The sequence below is a fragment of the Hylobates moloch genome, unplaced genomic scaffold (genome assembly GCF_009828535.3).
Source record: "Hylobates moloch isolate HMO894 unplaced genomic scaffold, HMol_V3 SCAFFOLD_4, whole genome shotgun sequence".
Classification (NCBI taxonomy): Eukaryota; Metazoa; Chordata; class Mammalia; order Primates; family Hylobatidae; genus Hylobates; species Hylobates moloch.
In genome coordinates this window covers 171025828-171038272 of record NW_026652279.1, presented here as the reverse complement: position 1 = coordinate 171038272, position 12445 = coordinate 171025828, and positions in this window count along the sequence as shown.

Here is a 12445-nt window from a genome sequence, read left to right as displayed (position 1 = left end):
ATCTAGTTGTAAACCAGCTGCATCTATTTCTAAACCAGGTGCGTCTAGTTCTAAACCACCTGCATCTAGTTCTAAGCCAGCTGCACCTAGTTCTAAACCACCTGCATCTAGCTCTAAAACACCTACATCTAGTGCTAAATCCCCTTCATCTAGTTCTAAACCACCTGCATCTAGTACTAAACCAGCTGCATCTAGTTCTAAACAACCTGCATCTAGTGCTAAACCACCTTCATCTAGTTCTAAACCACCTGCATCTAGTAGTAAACCAACTGCATCTAGTTCCAAACCAGCTGCATCTATTTCTAAACAACCTGCATCTAGTTCTAAATCAGTTGCATCTAGGTCTAAATTCGTTGCATCTAGTACTAACCCATCTGCATGTAGTTCTAAACCACCTGCATCTAGTTCTAAATCAGTTGCATCTAGCTCTAAACCACCTGCATCTAGTTCTAAACCACCTGCATCTAGTTCTAATCAGTTGCATCTAGTACTAAACTATCTGCACGTAGTTCTAAATCAGCTGCACCTAGTTCTAAACCACCTGTATCTAGTCCTAAACTACCTTCATCTAGTTCTAAACCAGCTGCATCTAGTATTAAACCACCTGCATCTAGTTCTAAACCACCCGCATTCAGTTCTAAATCAGTTGCATCTCATACTAAACCACCTCCATCTAGTACTAAACCACCTGCATCTAGTACTAAACCACTTGTGTCTAGTACTAAACCACTTGTGTCTAGTTCCAAAACTAGTTCCATCACACCAAAGCCCCATGCCCATTCAGAAGTCACACTCCATTCCCTCCCTACCCCTCTGTCCCTGGCAAACACCAGTCTGCTTTCTGACTCTATACATTTGCCTACTTTGGATATTTCATACAGTGCATGACTTTCTTGTGTGCTTTCTTTCACTTAGCATGATGTTCTCAAGGTTATCCACATTGTGGCATGCATCAGTACTTCAATCACTTTTATGGCTGTATAACTTCCATCATGTAAATATGCTACATTTTCTTTATCCACTCACCCATTCATGAACATGTGGACTATCTTGATCTTTGGCTACCGTGAATAGTGTTGCTGTGCATATGCATTTGTTTGAGCTCCTGTTTTCTTTTCTTTTCTTTTTCTTTTTTTTTCTTTTTTTTTTTTTTTTGAGATGGAGTCTCACTGTGTCGCCCAGGCTAGAGGGCAGTGGCGTGATCTCGGCTCACTGCAAGCTCTGCCTTTTGGGTTCAGGCCATTCTTCTGCCTCAGGCCTCCCTAGTAGCGGTGACTACAGGCACCTGCCACCACACCCAGCTAATTTTTTGTATTTTTAGTAGAGATGGGGTTTCACCATGTTAGCCAGGATGGTCTTGATCTCCTGATCTCGTGATCCACCCACCTCAATTCTTTAGGGTATCCACCTAGGAATGGAATTGCTGAGACTGTGTTTAACTTTTTGAGGAACTGCCAAACTCTTTTTCACAGAGGCTGAAATGTTTTACACTCCCGCCAACAGTGATGTGGGCTCTAATTCCTCTACGTCCTTGTCCACACTTACGATTTTCCAATTTTTGATTATAATCATCTTAGTGGGTATGAAGGGGTCATGGTTTTGATTTGCGTTTTCCTAATTTTTCATGATGCTGTGCATCTTTTCAATGTGCTTCTTGGCCATTTATATATTGAGTAGACATTTGAAATGTTTACTCAATTTCTTTTCCATTTTAAATTAGGTTGTTTGTCTTTTTGTTATTTATTTGCTTTTGAGACAGGGTCTCACGCTTTCACCCAGGCTGGAGTGCAGTGGTACAATCATGGCTCACCGCAGCCTCAACCTCCCAGGTTCCGGTGATCCACCCACATCAACCTCCTGAATAGCTAGGACTACAGGCATGCGCCACCACACTCAGCTAATTTCTCTAATTTTTTTTAATTTTTTTTTTAGAGATGGGGTCTCACTATGTTGCCAGGAATGCTCTCAAACTCCTGGGCTCAAGCAATCCTCCTGCCTGGGCCTCCCAAACTACTGGGATTACAGTTCTGCACCACCATGCCTGACCCATCTTTTTGTTGTTTACTTGTAAGCATTCCTCATATATTCTGAATAGTAGACCCTTATCAGATATATGATTTGCAAATATATTTTCCTATTATGAAGATTGTATTTTTACTTTTTTAATAATGTACGTTACTGCACAAAGGTTTTTAATGCTGATGAAGTACAATTTATCTATTTTTCATCTGTTGCTCATGACTTTAGTGTCATATCTAAGAATCCATTGCCAGATCCAAGGTCATGAATATTTACTCCTATGTTTTCCTCTGTCTATTTCTTCCTTTTCTTATTTCACCCCTCCTACACACACACCTCTTTTTCTTTTTCTTGCCTCTTTGTACTCTCCAGAATTTTTAGTACAATGTTAAATAGGAGTGGTGAATATGGGCATTCTTCCCTTGTTCTTGATCTGAAGAAAAAAGCATTTAGTCTTTCATCATTAAATATGATGTTAACTACAGGGTTTAAAAAAAGAACCAGATACCTTTATCCCTGTAAGTATCATGAGCGGATATCAAATGTTGTTGAATGTTTTTCTGCATCAATTGCAATCCCATATGCAATCCCATATGATGTGATTATATGGCCTTTCTTCTTCAGCTTGTTGAAACAGTGGATAATAGTGATTGATAATCAAAGATCAGACAAGTTTTATATTTCTGGGATAAAGCCCACTTGGTCATGATATGTTATTCTTTTTATATATTGAGCATTTGATTTGCTAGTACTTACTAGAGTTTATTGTGTCTCTGTTAGTGAGGAAAATTGCTTTTAACTTTATTTTCTTATATTACCTTTGGCTTTTCTATCAAATAATGCCATTTGCAAAAAAAAATGAGCTAGGAAATATTCCCATCTCTTCTGTTTTTTTGGAAGACATTATGTAGAGTTTTTTTTTTTTTTTAGATATTTAATAGAATTTGTCAATAAAACCGTTTGGTCCTGCAAATTTCAAAACAAATTATAGGTTTTCAACTATAAATTTAAGTTACAAATAGTTATGGGACTATTCAGGATATCTATTTCATCTTGGATGAGTTAGATAACTTTTTCTTTCAAGGATTAGTTCATAGCAAGTTGTCGAATTTGTGTGTATAGAGTTATTCCTAGTATTCTATTATCTCCATGCCTGTGAAGCCTGTAGCGGCATTTATTATTTCTTTTCCTGATATTGAAGATTTTCATCTTCCATCTTTTTCTTTGTCAAATTCATTAGAAGTTTGCCAATATTATTGATCTTTTCAGAGAACCAGCTTTGGATTTATTGATTTTTTTCTATTTTTTCTGCCTTCAATTTCATCAATTTTTTTCTCTTATCTTTGTTATTTCCTTTCATGTTCTTATTTTGTGTTTATTTTGCTCTTCTTTTTCTAGTTTCTTAAGGTGTAACCGTACATGATTAATTTGAGTCTTTTTTCTTTTTAAACATAAGCATTTGATGCTACATATTTCCCTCTAAGCACTGATTTACCTGCATCCCATGAATTGTGTTATGTTGTAGTTTCATTTACATTCAATTCAAAATAAGTTTTAATTTCTTTGATACTTCCTATGATCCATGGCTTATTTGGAAGTATGTTGCTTAGTTTCCAAATGTTTGTAGATTTTTCTGTTATATTTCTGTTTTTGATATCTGGTTTAATTTCATTATGATCACAGCACATACTACATATTCTTTCAATAGTTGTACATTTGTTAAAGTTTCTTTTATTCTTTCTTGGTGAGTGTTCCATGTACAATTGAAAAGAAAATGTATTCTATTAGTGTTGGCTAGATTGTTTTATAAATGTAATTTATGATCCACTTGGTTGATGGTATTATTCAGTTCTTTTATATCCCCGTGATTTTCTGTCTATAGTTCTGTCATTTACTGAGAGATGAATGTTGAAGTTTCCAATTTTTTTTATGGATTTCTAAATTTCTTCTTTCAGTTGGAACAGTTTGCTTTTTCTCTTTTTGAGTTCCATTATTAGGGGTGCATACAGTTAGTATTGTTCTGACTTCTTGGTGAGTCAACTCTTTTACCATTATACTACCTGCCTTTTTATGTCTGGGAATTAGTTTTTGCTCCAAAATCTACTTTGTCTGATATTAATATAGCCACTCCATCTTTCTTTTGATTGCTATTTGCTTGATAAGTCTTCTCTATTTTGTTATTTGTATCCTATCCATATTCTTATATTTGAAGTGAGGTTCTTGCTGACAACATATAGTCGGGTCATATTTTTCAAATCTGTTCTGGCAATCTTTGTATTTTAATTAGTGTGTTTAGACTGGGCTTGTGTTTAAAGCAATTATTGGTATGTTTGGATTTAAGTCTAGCTTTTTATTGTTGGTTTTCTATATGCTACTGTTCATTTTCTCTTTTTCTGCCTTTTTTTGTTATTTACACATTTTCTAGTTTGCTATTTTAGCTTACTTGTGTTGTTTCCTACATTGATATATTTTTAAAACCCGAAAGAAGAAAAGTCTTTCATATTTACCCAGCTATTTCCCATTTATATTTTACTTTCTTTATTCTTGATGTTTCAAAGTATCTTTTAATATCATTTTTCTTATGTTCAAAGAACTTCCCTTAACAATTCTTTTAGACAAATATATATTCTTTTAGTTTTTCTTCACTTGAAAAATGTCTTTATTTCACCTGTATTGGGTATTTTTTTCCACTGGACATAGAATTCTAATAGTTCTTCGCCTTCAACAATTTAAATCTATTGTTTACTTTCTTTCCTTCTGGCCTCTATTTAGTTTCTGATAATAAACTCTGAATCATTCAAATCTGTGTTCCCCTCTAAGTAATGTGCTGTCTCTGGCTACTTTTAGGATTTCTCATTCTCTCTAATTTTCAGACATTTAATTATGACATGTCTTTGTGTGGATTGGGTTCTTTAGCTTTGTGAGTCTGTAGATGTATGTCTTTCTCTTATGGAAAATGTTGGTGTTTGGGGGTTTTTGCAGGCCAATGATTGGGTCAGGTTCCAGGCTGCAAGCTTCAATTCACCTTCTATACGTAGATCTGTTTTTGCGGTACTCTTCGGATCTGTCCTGCATGCGTGCCCACCAATGGCCTGTCTGAGTGCGGGCAGTGTGGGCAGTTTTCAGTTTGGTAGGTGTTTAGAGTCAGATCTATGCACACACACATCAAAGATGAGTCCAGGAGTCCCTGAACAATTTTACTGGATCTCCTTCCCTGATTCCACCCTCCCACTGAACACCCCATTACTTTTCAGATCCTAACATTCCTCTTGTTGACCCCTTGTTTCTAAAACTGTGTCTTCACTTACTCTGCACATAATTTCTGTGGCTGCAGCCATATCTGGGCTAAACAGCAGGAGAACTGGAGAAAAAATATGGTAAAATTCTCCTGCTTTGGTGGTACATCTGAATCTGGTTTTCTTCCCCAGTCTGTCTGCTACTGTTCACTGACAGAGTCCTCTAATAGCTGCTCCATGCACTCAGCAGGAGGGACAGGCTGGAGTGGCCTGCTAAACTTTTCCTGGGACTGGCACCAGCCACAATAGCAACTTAGAAGCATACAGAGTACTTGTTTTGATGATTTTAAATATGATGGTGATAAACAGAAGAGAATCAAACGGTTCAACTTTGGTCATTTAAAAACTCTTTTCACTCTCTTTTCCTTTTTTTTTTTCTTTCCACTCTCTTTTCTAAAGCTTGAACACACCATAATCTACCAATTTAGTTAACCATCATTAATGGGCTTTTCGATTTCAATGGCTGTATGCTGGCTCTTTCCATGCACTTTTTCACTCTAGCTTACTGGACTTTAAATTACATGCATTAGCTTGTACTCATTTGGGGTACCATCACTTATACACCAGAATTCTTAAAGCCTAAGACTCAGTGCACCCATCCTGTATCTGAACCCAAGAGTCATTTTGTTGTCCTCATGAAACTAGACAAATCTGAGTTCAGATGCTGACTCTGCCACTTACATACTTTTGACCTTGGGTAAGATATAAAACCTCTCAGAGATCCGCACAAATTAGGTCATTTTTACTTGTAATTCTTCCAAATCAGAATCATAGACTGAGAAGGATTTACAAAAAAGGGAAAACCAGTTTGGCTGCATCACTCATCATCCTTTTACTGATTCTCTGTTCCCTTCCATCTGTTCCTTCCATCTACTCATCCATCCATCATCCATCCATCCATCCATCCATCCATCCATCATCCAGCATCCATCCATCCATCCATCATCCATCCATCATTCATCCATCATCCCTCCATCCATCATCCATCCATCCATCATCCATCCACCCATCATCCATCCATCATCCATCATCCATCCGTCCATCATCCATCCATCCATCATCCATCCATTCATCATCTATCCATCATCCATCCATCATCCATCCATCATCCATCCATCCGTCCATTCATCTGTTCATCCATCTATTCATTCCATCCATCCATCCATCCATCCATCCATCCATCCATCCACCCACCAATCTATCTCTTCATCATTCATATTCTGCATGCTTATTATTTCCCAACTACTGGGTTAGGTACAGGATAAATGGAAATCAATAATGTTGAGTCCTTAAGAAGTGTTGTGCAAAAAAAATGAATAAATAATTGTGGAAGAAACCTGTAATTTGTCAGGTTAAGGAACTAAAAAAGTAGTTATGCAATAGATAGGGTGAGGTTGAGGGTTGGATTACAAATGGAATAAAGGTTGCTCACATCTGAATGTTGCCTTGAGGATTAAATGAGAAATATGCAAGATGAAGTGCACGCGGCGTTTCTTCCTTCATCCAGGCCCCGAGTGAGGTCCAGGGATGCAATGTCACGGCATAGCCCCTGCCTCAGGAGACTTTATACCAGTGTGGATTGTTTTCCTCTCTCTTTCTGCATTTTCCTTTACACGTGTGTCTAAATCATTCTGAGGATAATTTTGTGGTCAACTTCATTTCTACCTGAATGACAAATTCCCTATATTTAAATCCCATGATGCAAAAATAGCATTTGGTTTTATTGGACCTGAGATGATCTCTCTGCAATATTAAAAGGTGTCCCCTAGAGTAATTTTTAACTATCTGAGGTTTTGTTAAGATCATTCTTTTCATAATTCATATCTTCTTCAACCTTTGTTATTCCAGATTTAAGAGATGTTTTCAAGTCGTGTTCTAAGAAGCTTCTGATCCTTATCCTTCTGATCATTTGAGTTATACCTGTCTGACTCTGCTATGTCTCCCTGCTGGTTTGATAAAAGACAATTTCACATACTGTGGAGGTCATCAGTCAATCTAATGTTTATTAATCATCCCCTCATTTCACATGGCCTTCTCTGGACCCCTTGGGAGGAGACAAGGTAATAAATCCTATCCTCTGTCCCAGGTTCATGATCATTTGGATAGACAAGGTATATATAGAGAAAATATGTAACGATTAGAGCCCTGAAGGAAAGACTTTGCTGTGAACTTCAACATCTCAAGCCTCCTTCTTCTCCCACTTCCAAACCACACTGAATCATGCGGGAGAAGTGAAAATATCTTTTAAAGACGTCAAGAGAAAAATATTTCACAAGCCTGTTCGATAACTTTCTGAAAACAGTCATTGTTCAGGGTGCTGCTTAAATGATCTTTCTGCTTCTGCCCATGGCAAGGCCCCTCCAGCTCTGAAAGCATGCAGAGGACGGCCCATTGTTCCCTTAACGCCTGAGCATCAATCACCTGGTCACCCAACACTCAGCCAGCTCTGCGCAGAATGTTTCTAAATGATTTTGACTGCAAGATTTTTCGCCATTGGGTCCACGTGGGAACCTCTCCCTCTGGCTCTCCTTACACCTCCACATGGGTGGACACATGGCCCTGGCCTCTGGAGGGATGGAGAGGGAGGGTGCTTCTGGAGAGAGGAGATCTGATGGGGCTGGGGTCTCTCCAGTCCTGCACGTGGCACCCTGTGAACTCACAGCCTTTCGTACCAGCTCCTTCCCTGGTCCTTAGCCCTTTCCTCAGTGCAGTTCAGGGCAATGGTCACCTGAACGTTTGTTTTGACAGTCACAAATTCCCAGAAACAGGGAAACGGAACTCGCTAGCGACGTTGTGTGGATGAGTTTGCTTTAGGCCGGAAGAGGCCTTGCCTTTGGGTAACGGGCTTCCGGGTGCGCCCTGGCCCGCTGTGTGCGCGCGGGAGGAGGTCACCTGGGGCCTCTGGGCGCGCGCGCACCTGCAGGAGGCTCTGGCGCGCTCCCTCCCTCCCTCCCTCCCTCGCTGCGCTGCGAAGGGCGCGGGAGAGGGGGATTCTAGCAGCGCTGAATCACTTTCCCACAGCCTCTGCGTGGGGAGCGCTTCCTCTGATGCACGCCCTATTTGTACTTCCTGAGTGCGCGTGGACTGCGGGCCCTGCTCGCCGCAGACTTGCCCGAAATAGCAGCGCGCGGGCTCGGCTCCCCGCGCCGCCCGCAGCATCTGCCTCCTCCTCCCGCCTCGTGGGCAACCGGGCGCGGCCGAGTCACGGTGACACTGAGTCACTCGCCAGCGTCAGGAAATGCCTTTTTTAGACTTCCAGTTTGAAATGGAGCAGCAGGTGACTTTTTAAATTCGGTTTTGTGTTTTATCTTCAATTTCCCTGGGGGCAGTTCTTGCTGGTTTCACATTTCCCCACGACTTGCTGCTTGGGGCAGGTTCCGCACCAAATGTACCTAGGCGGAGCTCCGCCTTAAGGGATATTCATTTTTCCGATGCAAATGAGAAAATTCTGCAGACTGGTTTTGAAGCAGTCTTCGCTAGACACTCCATGCAACAGTGTGTATTTGTACGTGGGTGGACGGCTTGCTGTCTGTGACGCGTTCCCAGGACAGACTGCAGGTGGCACCCGGGTCCCCTGATTGTGAAGTTCCACCTCTGCAGAATGGCTTAGGTGCAATTTATAGCAGCATTGCCCTTCTTAATTCAGTGTTTACCAAGGTTAACCCGAATCAGGTTACTAGGTGCTACTTAGGATCTATGGCCAGGTCAATGCATTTTTTTTTTTTTTTTAAACGGGTAACTAACTGTGTTGGAAAGAAAGTGGATGGAGAATTCTTGCAAATATGCTAAATGAAGCCTTTCACCAGAGTTTGCAAATATGAATTATAACAGTAAAAATACAATGAGAACACACATTTTTAAGGAATTACAAATGAGCATCCGTGGCACTGTATGCGTCCTTACTGTCGCTGGGCGGTTTCTTCTTAAAGAAAGAAGCTCTCCTTGGTACTTAAAGAAATTCAACCTCTAGCGCCCTTTGCCTTCCACCCTGTCACTGTTAACAGCTACTGCCACACATGTATCTAGTATAGGAAGGATTGGCAGCCTCACCTTGCTGCATGGAGGATGAGTGTTCCCGGAACACGTTAAGGAACTGAAGTTGCGAATGTGGTAAGGGGAATTGCCCTCAGAAGCAATATGGCAGGGGATTCCTGTGAGGGTGGTTTTCTCAGCTTTGCTGGGGTAACAGGACACAGTGGCTGAGACTTTCCCCATTGTCCAAATTCCTAATTAGAGCCCCAGCTAAAGCAAAAGAGGCCACAGCACCGCATATTCTGAAGAGCTGCCAGCAGTTGGAGGCAGGGTTCCTGTCCTGCTGAAAGAGCCCAGCTCTGTCAGCCACCCCAGCCCTCTCCAGCCCGCACCCCTCTGGAAGAAGAGAGCAGAGGAAAGTGGAGGAGGAGGCAGGAGACTCCAGTCTGCAGGGGTCCTGTGCTTTCCCCTCTGGGAGGGGACGTCTTCCTTGCCAAGGTCCCTGTCCCCATACCCCAGGGCCACAGGAACATCTCAAACTTTGCGGGTGTCTCTAGCCCTGGCTGGATTCTGCTCGCACCCCCCAAACCCATCTGAGGGGGCAGTGCAGAGCTGGTGGAGTAAGGCACACCCGCAGCTTTGTGGGGGCCCGGGGCTGTGAGCTTTGTCTGGGGCCTGTGGGAGAGAGCTTGGCTTGAGCTCTTCTGGCCCTCCCCACAAAGAGTCTTCTCTGGGGAAAGCTATGAGGCATGCTTTGGGGTGTGAAAGGAAAATTAATCTTGAGGCCCCGAAGTCACTAAGCTGAAGGGAAAAGTCAGGCTGGGAACTGCTTAGGGCAAACCTGCCTCCCATTTTGGAAAGGCTCATCAGAAACTCAAAAGAGTGTGACCATTTGTCTCTCACCCACCTGCGACCCGGAAGCCCCCTCCCTGCATCGAGTTGTCCTCCCTTTCTGGGTGGAACCAATGTTCATCTTACATGTATTGATTGATGTCTTATGTCTCCCCAGTCACCTTGGGCACACGCCATCAGGACCTCCTGAGGCTGTGTCACAGGCGTGCATCCTTAACTTTGGCAAAATAAAATTCCTAAATTGACCGATACCTTTCTCAGATATTCAGTGTTCACAGAGGGGCAGGGTCTGAAGCGGGAATGGAGAGAGAAGTTTGAGGGCTCTCCAGGATGGAGGGCCTGGGGAAAACTCACCTGCAGACCTCCCGCCCACCCCAACAAACAAGGAGAACACCTGGGGACCTCCCCCAACCCCAACAAATAAGGAGAATGCCTGGGGATCACAGAAGGCTCAGGGCAGTGTGGGGAGGGCCTTTACTTCCACAGTTCAGCTGTGAAAGGCTGGTCCCTTCTCCCTTGCCCTGCCTGGTCCCCAGCGGGGAGGAGCAGGAACGGGAGGAAGAGGAAGGAGAAAGATGCAAAGAAAGGCTATGCCTGCTCCCTGTCCCTCCAGCCCAGAGTTCTTGTTTGTTTGTTTGTTCTGTAAGTTGTGGCAATTCAACAGAGCCTATGGAAATCTTTGTAGAAAAAAATGTTTATTTTAAAAAGGCATGTGCTAAAATACGTAGTATTATAAAGAAAACTACTATATTAAAATGCACTTATCAAAATATTTTAAAAATTATCAACATAGTAATATACTTATTTCTTTATTGATACATTAAATAATACTGTCTAGAAGGGGACACATCTTAGAATACTGCTGAGCATAAATAATATTTCATAATACCTGAAATTATTGTAATGTGATACCTATTTTTTCTATTGGTGACAAAGCTTCAGATACTGTTAATACTATAGTGGTTTGTGGCCTTTAGTCATAATTGAAAGACATGCTACATTTCAGAAGGTTGGTGAGAGTAAACATATACTTTATGCCCCATCTAAGTTCATGGATTCTGGACTCCATGGAGCTGAATCTGAGGGTCATTGCAACAAGAATGGGCACCTAGCCCAAGAATGGGCAGGGCCTGAGGGTAGCACAAGAGGATAGCTTTTATCTAGACAGGACTGGACTGTCCCTAGTCCCTAAAAGGAATCCAAAAGCTCAGGGATCTGTCCAAGTTAGTGTTAAGGGATAGGAATGACCACTTTGCACAGTGCAGTTTGCACTGAGTGCAGGAAAGTGAACTTTCGTCCCCCTCAGATGTCTGTTTCAGTGCATTTAACAGAAACGCATGGGCTTTGAAACTGGACTGCCTGTGTTTGAATTTTAAATGAATTAGGACAATTATTCACTTACTCTGAACTCAGTGTCGTCACTTGTAGAACTTTGTAGATTGTGGATAAATTAGATGACCTGTGTAATGCGCTTAGACCGGAATGTGGCAAGGGTTTGAATGTGGGCCCCTGGGCAGTGTGATGCCCCCACAGTGTCCTTCCCCCACGTCCTTTCTCAACTCCACGAGGGTTTGTGGGTTAAAGAAGAAAGAAAATGAGTCCTACGATTTCCCAGCAGATGTGATTGTCCATTTCTCATCATGTTGCCATTGCTAGCAAACTGGTTATAAATAGAAAGAAACTCATGTCCTCGTTGCTATGTGATCCCCATGGCTCATATGACACAATGTCCCAGGGAAGCCAACCTTCGTCACTACAAAATAGCTTCCTAAATAGGCCAGCAGGCATTATTAGCATCCTAATAGGTTCTGTTGATGAAGTCATCCTTATCAGGTAGTATTCCAGGGGCTTTGGGTGGCATAATTCAAACACAGTCAACCCAGCCACAGTCCATTTTAATTATCGCTACCCTGAGCCCTGACTTAGAAATGTTGACTCCTCTGAATGTCCAGCTTTGTAACTTAATATTTGTAAGACAAGGACAATAACACCTTCATGGCCTTTTAATTTTCCCAATTGTTTTGTATGAATTACATTAAGGAAAGTCTCTCTGAAGATACTAAGATTTCCAACTTACTGCTCTGTGTCTAAGGTATTTATGCAGGAACAAGGTAAATGCAAAAACCAAACACAAGCCACTTATTAATACTTTGTGCTTTATTTTGTTTTACTTCAGTTATTTATGATAGATTTCCTTGTTCCACTTTTGTATTCTATTTCCCTCCGTCCTTTCCAAATGGGATAGTTCTGCTTAATTGAACACAATTATATGAAAAATGCTTATTACTTTTAAAAAATTAAAAATC